A 15,550-nucleotide genomic window follows, 5' to 3' on the forward strand; every position below is an offset into this window, starting at 1 on the left:
CTCAACGAACGCGACCTCTCTAACTGATTCCAGCGAGAGCCTGTGGCTGCTACAGCTTCCACCCCCGTGCTCTGCTCGGGCCTCCCCTTCGCTCGTGCTGGTCGGACGTATGTATCTTGTGTACTTACCCTCAGATTCCATCGCATGGATCGCTGTCACTCCTCCTACCCTCCCTCCCTCCTCTCACCCATAATTTGAAAGATTTTCCTGACCGAACTGCATTTACTCACAGTTCACCCATTTCCCCATATTTTGGCAATTAGAGGTTTGTACAAATGTCCATTGAGACTTCAGATTTGCTTGAGATCAAAAGTACTGCTGAACTGATACAACTTCAGGTCAAAGCAAAGAAGCTTGGGAGTCTAATAATAGCTAATGTTTACAGAAATCTCACTGTGTGCCTGGCGGTGACCCACTCAGGCAGGTGTTATGATGAAGCACATCTTACAGACCAGGAAGGAGAAGAAATTAGCCTGCCCAGCATCACTTAGCACAGTGGTTCTCAACCTTCCTAATGCTGTGACCCTTGAATACAATGCCAAGGTTGTGGGTTTGATCTCCAGGGGTCAGGGCACATACAAGAGACGACCAATTAAAGTATGTATGTTCTTTAAAACGTTTTTGAGATACTACTATTACATCACCAACTTCCCCAAACTTAGCCATGTGAGCAACAGCTGTTTTTTCATGCTTGGGGATTTCAGTGGACCTTGCACAGGGCTCGGCAGGGATAGTTACTCTCTGCCCCGTGGTGTCTGGGGACTCAGCTAGCGAGACTCCGATGGGGTGGTAGGGGGCTGGAATCTTATAGAGCAGTGGTTCTCAATCTTCCTAATGCCGTGACCCTTTAATACAGTTCCTCATGTTGTGGTGACCCCCCCCAAACATAAAATTATTTTTGTTGCTACTTCATAACTTTAATTTTGCTACTATTATGAATTGCCATTGGAAATATGTGTTTTCCGATAGTCTTAGGCGACCCCTGTGAAAGGGTCATTTGACCCCCAAAGGGGCTGCCACCCACAGGTTGAGAACCGCTGACTTAGTAGGTGGGTCACAAAGCTGGGATTCAAATTCAGTCATGTGATAACACAGCCCAAGCTCTTACATCCTTAATGATAGCCGATCAATACACACCCAGTTAAAATACACAATTTCTATCATGTTCTATAAATTGTTGCACAGATTTAGAGCCCCTGTGTCACTATCCCTATGAGTCCTCAAATTCTAGGTGAGGAAACACTGTAGTAAATAAATCTCTCTCTCTCAAGATAGTAATTATTTTTTATTTCAGCGTTTTCCAGAAGTTAGTTTTACCAATTAGCGGACATTTGCTCCTATCCAAATACCTTGGACGGGACATGTGGGAGTGGACCAAATGTCCTGCAGGGTTTTATCATTAAATGTAGTTTGTTTTTGCCCTGGCTGGTTTGGCTCAGCAGTTAGAGCGTCGGCCCTCGGACCAATGACTCACGGGTTCAATTCCAGCCAAGGACAGGTACCTCAGTTGCAATTTGTTCCCGGCCCTCATCGATGTTTCTCTCTCTCTCCCTCTCTCCATCTGTGTCCCTCCCACTCTATCTGAACAAAAATGGAGAAATGTCCTCGTGTGAGGGTTAAAAAAATAATAATAATATTAAAAATAAATCTAGTTTGTTTTCTTGTGTGTTTTTAAAACCTATCTCCTTGTGTTAAAAACGTGGTTCAATATTCTTTCTTTCTTTTTAAATGAATACAGTATTTAAACTGCTTTTCCCAAAAATACAAAGAAGATTTATATACTAATCATTTGCATAACTCTAAATACCTCTGGTCCTTATTGGCAGACATGTATCCATTTTCTCTAACGCTGAGACGTATGCATACACTCTTTGTGTACTATTTTGCATTCATTGCACCCTTTTTACTAAATATGGTTTAATTGTGTCTCCTGACCCAGTTCACCTATTCTCTTTTGAAGTCTGGTACATTGCTCGTGTGTGGCACCTCTGCCCCTTCCAATCTGGGGGCATATGGCTTTGTGATTAATATAAGCTGTCAATATTTCTTGTTTTCGACTTAACGATTGACCTTCTTTCTTTTATTTACTTGGGATATTTTCCCAAAAGCGGGACTGCCAGGCCCGAAGTGCAGCAAGGCCTAGTGGGGAACGTATAGCTATTGGAGTTGTGCTTGAAGCCTTTCCCCAACCACTTACTCTCAGGTGGCCTCTGACATGTTGCTTAATCTCTTCCTAAGCCTCATAAATCAAGTGATAATACCATCTCCACAGTGTAGTCACCAGCACTAACCACAGAATAAAAGATATCAAACCCATAATAGATCCTAACTAAATGGAGGCAGCTGTTGTTAACACTCCTAAGTTAAGGCTTTCTTTTTTAACAAGTTAACATCTTACTCTCCAACTCGCACAATAAATAGCTTAATTATTAATTAAGACTTAATAATTTAGACTGATGATAGTTTAATGTATTTTCCCTTTAAGGTATTTTCTGTTTAATTGGGCCTCCCAGAGACAGCACACCTTAGCGCAAATGTTACCAGTGGAATTTAACAGCTAATAATAAAATACGGGAGAGAGGCTAACAATCATATTTGGGGCTTCCCTTTACATCAGTGCTATATTAATAGCTACCATTTATTTGTCACTGTCTACATGCCAGGCACAAGAAGGTTTATTATGTTTTCTGACTTCATATTCACAACCTTATGAGTTATGAGTCACAACCACCACTTTAAGAATGAGAAAACCGAGTCCCAGTGAAGTTATATAAGCTGTATTGGCTGCACAGAAAGAAGGCTGAGTTCAGTTTCGAAACCAGGTCTGTGTGACTCCAAAGCTCCTGTTCTCTCTTACACCAGGCTGCATCCCAGTGAACTGGAATAGAAGTATCTGCAAAGTCATTATTGACATGTGGACACTTGGAGAACATCTGAGTTATGCATGGTTCTCTTTACATGCTGCTATTTTGATAATTACTCTTTCCTGGAACCCTGCATGGAAAACAAGTGTGATTTGCTATTGTCGTTGCCAAGGCACAAATTTCAGCAAGGGCTCCCCTATCTTCAGCTATAAGCCCATCTCTACTATTTCTAGACCTTGGGCAAGTTCTCAACCTCCTCAAGCCTCAACTTTCTCATCTGTAAAGTGGGAATAATAAATAAATCTAACTCAAAGTGCTATAATTAAGAAAATTAAATGAGCTAATATATGTACAATTTCTTCATACAGTACCTGGGACCTAGTGGATATTTAATAAATGTGACCTATTATAAAAATAACATGATTATAAAACGAGGAACTAACCCATTCCAGCAGAGGTGTCCTTATGCTGATCTTTTTCGTCCCCTGCCTGGTTTCCCCATCCTATCCCCCATGGAACAAAAGCTGTTTGGAGACTATTTCTGCCCGAGGATAGGAATTTGGGAAGAAAACATAATTAAATCAATCAGTCTGCAAAAACTCCTCTTTGCCAAGATGGCTCTGAGCCAGGCCCGCTGGCAGGCAGAATGCACGCGCCAAGGGGAGATGAAGGATACATTCCCTTCAGGAAACGCCACTGCAGGATCAATCTCTGGCCTGGAGTCAGAGTCGCCTCCTCCGTAACAGGGTGAGCTGGACTGAACAAGCATCCTTTGTTGCCCCAGAGACCCCTGCAGAGGTCAGGCCTAAATCCCCAAGTGTTAACAACCCTGGCTTTCCTACTGGGAGAGTAAGGGCAGAGCCAGGGCCACCAGGTGGGCTCCCACTCTCAGGGCTGGAAAGGCCTGGCCAGCACGTAACACATCCATTCCCAAGCAAGGCCAAGGGGTGCTCCCCCTTCGTACCCAGAGCAATGTTACAGGGCAGTGCATCAGAACCGTCATGACCAGAGCCGAGGTCAAGGTAGGGAACGGGAGCCAGCTCTCAGGTAGAGGGAAAGCAAAGGAAAGGTCCTGAGGGCATCAGGTGGACAGGAGAGCAGACAGAATCTCTATTAGCTGCACAGCAGAGAGCTCAGAGGAGCGTGGAGCCAGGTGAGGCTGGTGGGCTGAGGGGCTCATCACACAGGACCTCTGGCTGTGTTGAGGATTTCACTTTTTATTCCCAAGTAAATGGAACATTTTAAGCAGAGGAAAGTCGTGCTCAGATTTGCATTTTTAAACAATTCACTCGACAAATATTCTTTTTTTTTTTATCCTCACCCGAGGACATTTTTCCATTTTTTGTTCAGATAGAGCGGGAGGGAGAGAGAGGGCGAGAGAGAGAGAGAGAGAAACATCGATGTGAAGGGACACATCGAGTGGCTGCCACCCACACGACCAACCTGGGCCGGGGACAAACTGCAACCGAGGCACGTGCCCTTAGCGGGAACCAAACCGGGTCTCTCTGTACCGCAGGCCAACGCTCCAACTGCTGAGCCAAACCGGCCAGGGCTCGACAAATATTCTTAAGCACCTACAGAAATTATGCAAGATACTAAGAAGAGTAATATAGGAAAAAATGACACTTCTTGAGAGTTAAGTTTAACAAGGTAACACTACTAACTAAATGATCACAATATCCTGTGGAAAAATACTGTGTCATTAGAAAGCATGGAGCATATGGAATTCAAAGGCAGAAGAGAGTGTTTCTACGGGAGGGATCTGGAGCGCTTCATGAAGAAGGTGGAAGAAGCTTTTATACGTAGGTACAGCATAACCTAATGTGGTGGTGTAAACACTGTAGAGTGTAGACACTAGCGTCTGATGGTCGGGGCCCAAGTCTGGCTCTACCACTTACATGGGAGTTATGAGGCCTTGAGCAAATCGCCCGAACACTCTGCTCACTGGTGTTGTTTTCATGTGAGCTAGACCTTAAAAGGAAAAATAGGATCTAAACATACAGAGATGGAGGAAGGGCGAGTAAATCTGGGGAACAACAAGAGCAAGAACATCAATAAAGATGTCAAGGGCTGCCCGTCTGGTGTGGCTCAGTGGTTGAGCATTGACCCCTGCACCAAGAGGTCGCCACTTGTATTCCTGGTCAGAGCACATGCCCAGGTTGTGCGCCCGGTCCCTAGTGGGGGGCTTGCAAGAGGTGGCCAATCAATGTTCTCTCTCACCAATGTTTCTATCTCTATCTCCCTCTCCCTTCCTCTCTCTCTCTAAAAAAAATTTTTTTTATAGATGTCAAGGGCTTAAAAGGAAAAGAGCAAGGTAGCCTCCTTTGGGAGGACAGAGTGTGTTAGAACTGTGGAGTAGAGGAGGCATGAAAACTTACTGCATTGTTACCAGGGACCAGAACTCTGTACACGTTATATACATTTAATCTTTACCACAACCCTGAAGGGGAAGGTGGGGTTTCCTACATTTCCCACACAAAGAATGTGATGCTCTGAGACACTGAGCAGCTTGACCAAGCTTGGAAGTGGGAGAGAGGGGATCTGAGCGCAAATATCTTACTCCAAAACTCAGGTCAGCTCACTGTGGCCACGTTTCCTCCTCCCACAGCCCTGTCAGAGTTGGCCAGCACCTTCTCCTGAGCTAGTGCCCTCGCTCCCCAAGCACGTAGGGCTGCTGTCACGGAGGATGTTCCAGAGCCGGATCCACACCTGGGAAGAGAGCTCCGAGAAAAGTATTCCCAAAAATGCTTTGAGCAAAAAGATGTCAGATCAGCCCTGGCCGGTTTGGCTCAGCGGTTAGAGCGTTGGCCTGCGGTCCGGAGAGACCCGGGTTCGGTTCCCGCTAAGGGCACGTACCTTGGTTGCAGTTTGTCCCCGGCCCTGGTTGGGTCGTGTGGGTGGCAACCACTCGATGTGTCGCTTTCACGTCGATGTTTCTCTCTCTCTCTCTCTCCCTCTCACTCTATCTGAACAAAATATCGAAAAATGTCCTCGGGTGAGGATAAAAAAAAAAAGATGTCAGATCAAGCGCAATGCCTTCCAAAGGGGGCTCCTCGAGGAGTTGCCACCATCCGGATGTGTAAGATCGCTGGTGGTTTCCAACGCATCAGTCGTATCACTACGTTCACATCTCTGTTACCTTGGCGCAGTAGCAAATGCAGCCGGAATCAGCTATTCACACTGAATGATTTCATAAGACTCGCGTCGCTCCCACATTCTGGCTACGGTAAACGCGCCGCTTGCCTGTGGAAGCAGACTTGGTGGAAACTGCCCAGACAGAAGCGGCACAGATCATTCGAGATCCTGGACCCTTCACCTCCAGAACTCCTTTCCACCGGTTCTCTTAGCTCTCAATCAAAAAGAAAGAAGACAGTGTGGGCAAGAAAATCAATATTACTTCTGCCCCAAAAGACCCATTAAATGACTGAAGTGTGCCTTTTACTCTGCAGACTGAATTCTGCCAGGAACAAAATAAATAAATAAATAAATAAATAATAAATAAATAAGCACACCGGCATATTTTTGAGAGCGAGAATTGCAGTTGAGAGAGAGAATTGACATTTGGAAAGTTTAAAAATAGATATTCCAATAGAAAGAGCATCTGTTCGCTAAAAATATGAATCAACACAGGGGCCTGCTGTACTCTGAGGGTTCTGACCAGGTTATTGGGCCATTCAATAATGCCCTATTTTTAGGGCTGTGGAGCCAGAAAAAAACAGGCTGGCTTCAGTGGCTCAAATTAACATGTAACGCAAGGACATGCGGAGTGCATCTCCAAAGTACCTGGAAAGAAGGATTTGCAATGCGAAATAGAGCTCTGTGGCAAAGCAATGAGGTGGTAGCTTTTATAAGAAGCTGAGGTTCATAGAAAAAGGGTTGAAGTGATAACTGTACCCATTCTTGCTTTGCGGGTGGACATGTGAACTGTCAGCTTTAAAGGGACATTAGAGACTGCCTGGTACTGACAATGTGAAGTTGATTGGCTGCCCAGGATCTGAACCCTCTGATTCTTGCGGTGGAGAAACTCTCCATTTTAGGAGTGGTGACGGTCAACAGAACCTGTCTCCCTCTCTAGGAAGCTCTGTTCTTCCAAGTTCCCTGGCAGTCTAATGTATGACTGCACTGATGATGCAAAGAAGCAGGGAGGGTGGAGAGTTCTTTCCATGGGTAGCAGCAAAGGCAGCAGCAAAGGCAGCATGGCTAGTGCCCACTCCTGGCAGGGGTGGGAGCTGTGACACTCAGCAGTCAATGGCACAATGGCTGTGGTGGCCTCAAGGGAGTGTGGCCCCGCACTGAGGCTCTGGCCTGGGTTTTGCCTGTGCCATCTTCCTTGTTTTTGCCAGTTCTCTCTGGTTCTGCTGGCTCCCCAGTAATCCTGTGAGCCAGCCAATACCCTTTCAGGCAGTTCATTTTCTGTTGAAATTGCCCAGAGACAAGATTTGTTTTTTGCAACTAAGAACCCTGACTGCTATAATAATGCAACACTGTTATTTTACAGAGGAAATTATGATCGAGAGAGAAGAACACACAGCTCATTGACAGCATATCTAGTCCTCCGAAGCAGGTGCTCTGATGGTGTAGTGCACTCTCCCCCACATGGCGCCACCTGCAGAAGCATAGAGAGGGTGTCTATGACCTCTGCCCGGGATGTCCTTCCTGTTATCTCCTGCCCAGGAATCACCGCATCTTTCCCAAGTCATTCCAAATGTCATAACCTACCTACCCTCTGGGCCTGTCCAGGTTTCAAAGTCTCTTTGGTCTTCTTTCCTCCAAAAGCAATATATTTTTAGATGTCAGTTTTCTTTTTTTCTTTTTCAATTACAGTTGACATTCATATCATTTTATATCTGTTTCAGGTGTACAGCATAGCGGTTAGACAATGATATAACTTACAAAGTGATCCCCACCTGACACAAAACACAGTTATTACATTATTGACTTTAGTCCCTATGACTATTTTGTAGCTTCTTAACCCCCCCACCTTTTGCACCCATCCCCCCTCCTCGCATACCTACTGTGTGCCTGGCACTACACCAAGCACTAGGCATCTTATAGTGGGAGAAACAGAAATGGATTCATGTATCATGACTATTACAGTATCAAGGGGAAGACAGATATGAATCAAATAATGGAAGCATGTAGTTAGAAACTGATAATAGCTTTTAAAAAAAAAGAAAAGTATAGGCTGTTATGAAAGCATGTAACTGAGGGCAGGCCCTCTGCAGAGTTCAAGAACGACTCCCTGAGGAAGTGACATTTGAGCTGAGCTCTAAAAGTTGATTGAGCTAATTTGGTGAAAAGAGGGGATGGAGAAGTTTAGGTCCTGAAGCAGAAGTACAAAAGTGGGAACAGAACGAAAGCCAACGTGTTGAGCAAGGGCGAGAAGGAAAAGAGCTGGGCTAACGTGTGGCAGGCCGAGCCGGGTCCCTGAGGGCCCATCAGCCTCGTTAAGGATTTTGCTCAGGGCAGCAGGCAGCCACTGAATGATTTTAAGCAGAGTAGTGACGGGGTCAGCTGTGTTTTGCAAAGATGGCTGTGCTGCCCTATGGAGAATGAATGGAAGAAGAGGCGAGGGTGAACACAGGCAAACAAATCAGCAGCCATTGCCATAGTTCAGCGGGGAAGTGGTGGCCGCTTAGAGGCAGGATATTGCATTGCAGAAGGAGAGATGTGATCAGACTGGAGAGAGACTCCAGTGAAACCAATAGGACGTAGTGTTTGGAAGATTGAAGAGAAAATGTTGAGACTGATGCTACATTTCTGAATAGGCAGTGGAGTTATTCTCCAGAGTAGACAGAAAGGCCAGATTTGAGTTGGGACACCGTGTATTTGGTTTTCAATAAATTCAGTTTTAGATGCCTTTTAGACCTTCCAATGGAGAGTGTCAAAATATATGGATCTGACTCTCAGGAGAGAAGACTGGACTAAAGATATAGTGTGAGTGTTATTATTGTATAGATGATCACTGAGCCATGACTGCAGATGAGTTCACTTGGAGAAAGAGTACAGAGGGACAAGGGAAAGAGGCTTAGGGACAAGGAATTACGGCATTTAAAGATCAGATCCAGGAGGGTAATCCAGCAACAATATGAAGAAGGCGTAACTGAAGGAGGAGGAGGAAAACCAGGAGAATGTTTCACAAACGCTAAGTTAGGAAGGGAGCTGGTGTCCATAGGAGCAAACGTTGCTGAGAGGTTGAGTAAACTGAGGATTGGAATGTTGCCAAGTGGCTCAAGCAACATGGAAGCCATCATTAATTTTAGTGAGAATCATTTTGATTGTGTGATGGGAGTAGGGGCCAGGATGAAGTGAGCTGAGAGATGAGAAAATCTTGGTGGAGAGGAAAAAGGCAATTCTTTGGGGAATTTTTACTATGCAGGAAAAGGGGAGACATGGAGTGGGGGGGGAGGGTGAGCTCCAGAGCAATTTCCTTAGGATGTATGGGCTTGAGCTTAATTACATGCTGAAGAGAAGCACACATAGGAAGAAAGAGATGAACTATTTTCCATAAAAATTGACCTGAAAATTATGAACGGGTAAAGTTAACATCACTCACCTCCCAGGAAATACTGATGTTTTTATCTGAGTGTTTGATTATTTAATCCAAGTAATAGATGATGTGGGACGTCTTAGTGTTGTTACAGTTGACTGCTCTGTCCTCTGTCACCAACACTTGATTTGTGTCTGATGCAATCCTCCCAGTGTGGCAATGTGATTTATTATCTGCCTTTCCCACTCATTGTATATTCCTAATCTTGTACATTGTACATTGAATCTTCTGCATGTTATTCATCTGTATACCCTAGGCCAAGTATAAAGGCTAATAGGGCTATGACATTGCATAAATTGGGGTATGCTAGGATTGAGCAATGTGGTAGCCCTGCCTGACCACTGCTCTCAATAAGTATTGAATGAATGAATAGATGATAGATAGATAGATAGATAGATAGATAGATAGATAGATAGATAGATAGATAAATAGATAGATAACAAAAACAAGATAGAAATAGGGCCCTCTGAACGAGAACACTGGAGGTCAGAAGGTACTTTTTACCTTCTATGTAATCTCACCCACCCAGATTAACTCTAACTTCATCCATAGAGCTAGACCAAATGGCAAGATAATTCCTCTTCACTCTAAGCGGTATGACTGCTGGTCAGCACACAGTGACAGTAATGTGTGCCCGTCAGGCTCTGCAGGGGCAGCCCGGGGAAAGAATGCCACAAGGCTTGTCCTCAAAGATGGACAACCTGAGAGCTAAGTCAGCTCTTCTTTGGCCAAGACAATTTCTCAGAGAAACCAGGCCTCTTAAATCAAACTTTGCCTGAGTTCCTTGCAAAATTGAGCAATGTCTTGGCAGGAACAGGCCTGATCCAACTGCTTGCCATCTGGACTGCCTGTTGTCCTTGGAGATCGGTCTACAGTGTGTCATCTTCTCTTCCTCTTTCATTCCTCAAATAGCCCAGGTCTGGACAATGGCATTGCTCTTTACATGAAAAAAACAAACAAACAAAAAAAAACCCACAAAGTTTTTCATCTACTTTCTGAGGAGCACAAGTATTTAAAATAATTACTGAAAATTATTCTATTCTCATATATTAGTCATTTGCCTTTGTGGATATAATGTGGTGATCAGTACTTTATCAAAATGGGAGATTATGAAAATACTGGGAGTACCAGTCTGAAACTTAAAAGATTACCTTTTCTAAACGAAACTGGAAATTTTTTACTTTAAACAGGAAACATAACTGTTACAGAACTTCTTGTGAAATGTTACTTGATTTTCAATAACATATTATTTTATGCCATACAGAAAACATGATGTATTATCCTGTAACAATCTCTTTTACAAGTTTAAATCTTAATCCAAACTGTATTTAAAAAAAAAAGTTTTCTTTTAATAAATTCCAAAATCTTATTTTAAAAAGTACATATACCTCCTGAACGGTGCTCTCCAGAGGGAATCTGCGGAGTCAAATTTTCCTTTCACCTGGAATAGCGTGGGCACTGGTACTGATGGGCAAGCTTCGCTCATTTGGCCGCCCCAGGAACGCTCACCATCCTCCTGGCAGCTCTGTGTCCCAAGGAGCTGGCTGCTGGGGCCCATAGCCTTTGGGCTCCCTTGTCCTGGGCTACTGGGAGGCACTGGAGGAAGACAGAAAGCTGGAGAGTGTGAGGTCATCGCTCGGGGCTCCACCCGGGTTCTGGTGAGGGCTGTGTTCTTTGACAACCTCAGCCCCACCCAGGACTCCTCCTTCAGGACTCCAGCCCCCACGGGGCCGAGGGATGGCAGAGACTCCCTCCTGTGGCTAGTCCTGGGAGGCCACCACTGCCCTTGTGTTTTCCTTAACCTGCCCTTACCTCTGTGAAGCGTCCCTTTGTCCAGTCTCTTCCCAGGTCTGCCTGAGTGTGCTTCTGCTTCCGCCAGGCCCCTGACACACATTGTTTCCCTGCTGAAAAGGGGCAAAGGCTACACAGTTGAAAAGTTACATGGCAATATGAGTCCAACAATACAAAATACACAAGGAAAGAGCAAACACCTGTCAACCGGGTGTTCCATCTCCCTATCTTATGGAAGTGGATCCCCAAAATTTGTCTCAAAAATATTTTCTTATGGCTTATAGGGTATCACTTGTGTTTTTCACCAATGGGGGCACGTTTCTGACTAAAACACATTTTCAAATGTTGGTTGACTTCTTTTTATCTTTTTTTTTTTCTTTCTTTTTCTGCCACACTCAGCAGCATTGACTAACACGGAGTGGTCTGTGAATTTTCAATGAACTGGTTTCTATAAATAGGCAGTAAATAAAATTCTCAAGTAAGCAAAAATCTATGATTGCCTTTTTTCCCTTCCCTTCATGCTACTCTGGGGCTCTGGGGCTCTTCTTCCAGGGGAAAGAAGGAGAAAAAACAGTCTGGTGTTCCCATACAGCCACCTCTTGGTCCTTTACTCTCTCTCTGTCTCTGTCTCTGTCTCTGTCTCTCTCTGTCTCTCTGTCTCTCTGTCTCTCTCTCTCTCTCTCTCTCTCACACACACACACACACACACACACACACACACAGAACCTGTTGACAAAACAGGGCATACGGGTGGGCTTACCCTTGCCCAGTGGGCACAGGCCAAACCAGAGAGAGAGAAATAATAGAGAAATAGGCAAGAGAAAGCTGATGTTTGCATTCAGCAATATTGGGTCACTGTGATCATTTGGTTGTGGAGGTGGTTTGGAAGAGAGACATTATTTCTGCTTAAAGGTTTTCTCTTTAGAGGTTGCTAGAGTTCAGGGTGCTGTTTATCCCTCATACTTTTGTTTATCTCGTCCACCTAACCCATATTGCTTTCCTCTGATTCTGCTGACAACTCCCTTTCTTTGTCTTTTACTCATAGCTATAGCCAGACTGCTCCAGACAATATGTCTATTTGTCTCCCGAAAACTTTCATTTTTCCTTTAAAGGAAATGCTGTGGTGGTGGTTTGTAACTCATAGATTTCCTTCTGTTTTTCCAATTCCACTTCTGATTAACATGGCACCTTATGGTAGCTGACAAGTAGGCATGTTAGGTATGCTTTTATTAGTTTCGAAACAAGAAAGTTGTGGTAAAGACAACAACTCTATTAAGGTTGATGGACTGCTTAATACTGCACCTGTGTTGAGTACTGACGTGAGCTTAGTCATAGAATGCACAATCACACCTCTCCCAAATAATGAAAATAGCACCTAGGTGGATGAGCAGATGGAGTTCATCACAGCCTTTATTTCTTCCCTCTTTAATTCACAAAATATTTCGCATGCACCTATGTTCCAGGCCTTGGAGAAGGAGGGGCTGATCCAGTGCAGAGCTGACTTGGACCCAATGGGTAAGGCTGTTTCATTCCATAACCGGTTAGGGTTCCATTACCTGAACTACACTTCCAAATGAGCCCCTTTCAGTAATAAAGGTGATAGTTTCGCTCTGTCTTGGCCCTTTTATCAAATTTCTTAAAATTGTTCAGAACCTAAAGGAGGAAGAAAGGTGATACTTATTGTGAGTGTGTGGAAAGGTGGAGTTTCCCTTGCAGTGGTTCTCAACCTGTGGGTCGCAACCCCTTTGGGGGTCGAACAACCCTTTCACAGGGGTCACCTAAGACATAACAGTAGCAAAGTTACAGTTATGAAGTAGCAACAAAAATAATTTTATGGTTGGGGGTCACCACAACATGAGGAACTGTATTAAAGGGTTGCAGCATTAGGAAGGTTGAGAACCACTGCTAGAGTCAAGCACCAGGCGTGTTCTAAACCACTAGAGATGATGCTATAAATAAGACAGCATGGTGCCAGTGCTAATCGAGTTTACGTTCTCGTGAAGGAAGACTGCTGATGAACAAAGATGAAAGGTAAACTCAGATGTTGGCTGGTGCTAGGAAGAAAATGAACTGTGTGGTGACGTGGAGAGGAACAGAGTAGAGGAGGGTGCTTTAGACGGGGGTAAAGGGAAGCTTCTCTGCAGAGGTGGCATTGAGGTGGGGCTGCATGATGACAAGACACGAGGATGAGACATGTGAGGAGCTTTTCAGGAAGGAAACAGCAAGTGACACATCTCAGAGGTGAGAAAGAGCACAAAGAGCACTCTGTGTACAAGGGAAGATTTGTGTGGTTTCCACTTAATTAATAAGATAGAGAGATGAGTTCAGACAGATAGGCAAGGAGCAAAGGACATAAAGTAAAGGTCCTTGAATTTTCTTCTAATTGCAATGAGAAATCTAATCATTTTAAGCAAAAGATCTGATTTATGCATTTACAATTTTTTCATCTTGAAATGATTATACATTCACAGGAAGTTGCACAAAAATGTACAGACAGGTCTCATGAACACTTCACCTTTCCTCACTCAATGTTAGCATCTTACATTACTATCATACCATAGCAACACCATACCACTGACATTGCTACGATCCCGAGTTCATCCAGGGTTCGCCAGTTATACATGTACTCACTCGTGTTCACATGTGTGTATCTATAGCTCATGGCGATTTTATAACGTGAGACTTTGTATAACCACCACAGTGAACACGCAGAACGGTTCCATCATGTTACCTCTTCGCAGCCAAGCCTCCTCCCTCCCCCCAAACCCTAACCCCTGGCAACCACTAGTCTGTTTTCCATCTCTACAATGACAATATTTCAAGAATATTTTATAAACGGAATCATATAGTATGCGATCATTTGAAATTGTTTTTCTTTCACTCAGTACAATTTCCTTGAGATCCATCAGCCTGTTGCTTGTGTTGACGGCTTATCCCTTTTAATTGTGTAGTATTCCATAGTATGGAAGTACCCATTTGTTATCACTCATTGAAGAACATCTGGATTGTTTCCAGGGGTTTGGTTTTGGGTTTTTTGTGTGTGTGTGGCTATTACGAATATATGAACATTAGTGTGGAGGGCTTTACATAAATATGTTTTCATTTCTGTGGAATAAATACCCAGGAGTACAATTGCTGCATTTTATGGTAAGGGCCTTTTCAGTTTTAAAAGAAACTGCTATTTTCTAGAATGGATATAGTACATTCACACCAGCAATTATTATTGGTAATCCATACCTCATTTATGTTCTACCTGTTCTTCAAGATTCTACTCAAGTCCCAGCACCTCCTTAAAGCTTGTCCAACCATTGCAGTCATTGATCAGTCCTTCATCTCACCGCAGACAGCTCTTATTGCCCATTCTACTCCTTTCATTTCGCTCGTTCATCTGCGCATTCAACAGGCATTCGTTGAGTGCCTATCTTCCAGGCACTGTGGAGATACAGGAGCACAGCTGTGAACAAAAGAACTGCAGTTGCTTTCCCTAATGGAACTTACAGCCTAGCGAGGACACATCATTAAAGAAAGGTTCACACAAGTATATCCGTGTGTGTATGTGTATCTGTGTATATAAACATAATATATGGACATATTGCATATATACATTATATGTACATATATATCTCTATATATAGATAACTCAAGATTTAAGTGCATGAAGAGAATGTATGGAACATTCAGAAACAATGCTCTCTTATTTATTTTTTTTCTGTGAATATTCCAATTTAATCATAAGCTTGAAAATGGAAACTATATTTGATGTTACCTGGTGAAACTCAGAATCTAACCAATAGTAGGTGTGCAGTGGGTGTTTATTAATGACGACAGTGGCAATGAAAGAGAACAGTATTGTCTGAGGATGACTCAAGTACCAGGAACGGAGGAAATGATACTTTCTTTGCATCCTTGCACGTAGAAAGCAACCTAGAAAATGCATTTTTACTACATTGGTTTAAAACAGAAAAACATCTCTGTGTGTTCCATCTCTGGAAGGGCTCTGGACATTGTTTCTAAATGCCCACCTGCTTGACTCAGATATGCATGCATTTGCATCTCGCTCCATCCTCTCTGTGGCATGGTGTGCTGGTAAATATTTAACAACTGACTGGCTCTCAAAAAAAAAAAAAGTGTAGCATTTGTCAATACTCCCACCATAGCCAATTTAAAGCTACCAACATGCTGTTACTAAACACAGAGATGGGAAGAAATGCACAGTGGCACATTTTTTAAATACCATGGACAGATAAGTAAAAATAAACTCAAAAGATAGTTAGTAATAAAATGTAGTGAAATATTAGAAAGTAATGAGTTTTAACTATTTATTACCTTTTTCAATATAATTTAT

At 43.5% G+C, this 15,550-nt stretch overlaps 1 long non-coding RNA gene across 8 annotated transcripts in view; it reads right to left on the bottom strand.

Moving 5' to 3' along the window:
- Positions 1-15,550, bottom strand: part of LOC118626575 — a 69,138-nt gene that overhangs the window by 41,722 nt on the left and 11,866 nt on the right. Inside the window, exons 4-9 of one of the 8 annotated variants that reach the window (XR_004958919.1) lie at positions 14,443-14,637; positions 12,762-12,858; positions 11,227-11,318; positions 10,803-11,010; positions 9,940-10,351; positions 7,597-7,711 (exon numbers count right to left, since the gene is read on the bottom strand). This is a non-coding gene — a long non-coding RNA (uncharacterized LOC118626575). Of the gene's footprint in view, positions 1-7,596; positions 7,712-9,432; positions 10,352-10,802; positions 11,029-11,226; positions 11,336-12,761; positions 12,859-14,442; positions 14,660-15,550 lie in introns of those variants that run through there. The other 7 variants (XR_004958921.1, XR_004958923.1, XR_004958924.1 and 4 more) reach the window with 7 other exon arrangements.

The sequence above is a fragment of the Molossus molossus genome, unplaced genomic scaffold, assembly GCF_014108415.1.
Source record: "Molossus molossus isolate mMolMol1 unplaced genomic scaffold, mMolMol1.p scaffold_m16_p_12, whole genome shotgun sequence".
NCBI classification, from domain to species: Eukaryota; Metazoa; Chordata; class Mammalia; order Chiroptera; family Molossidae; genus Molossus; species Molossus molossus.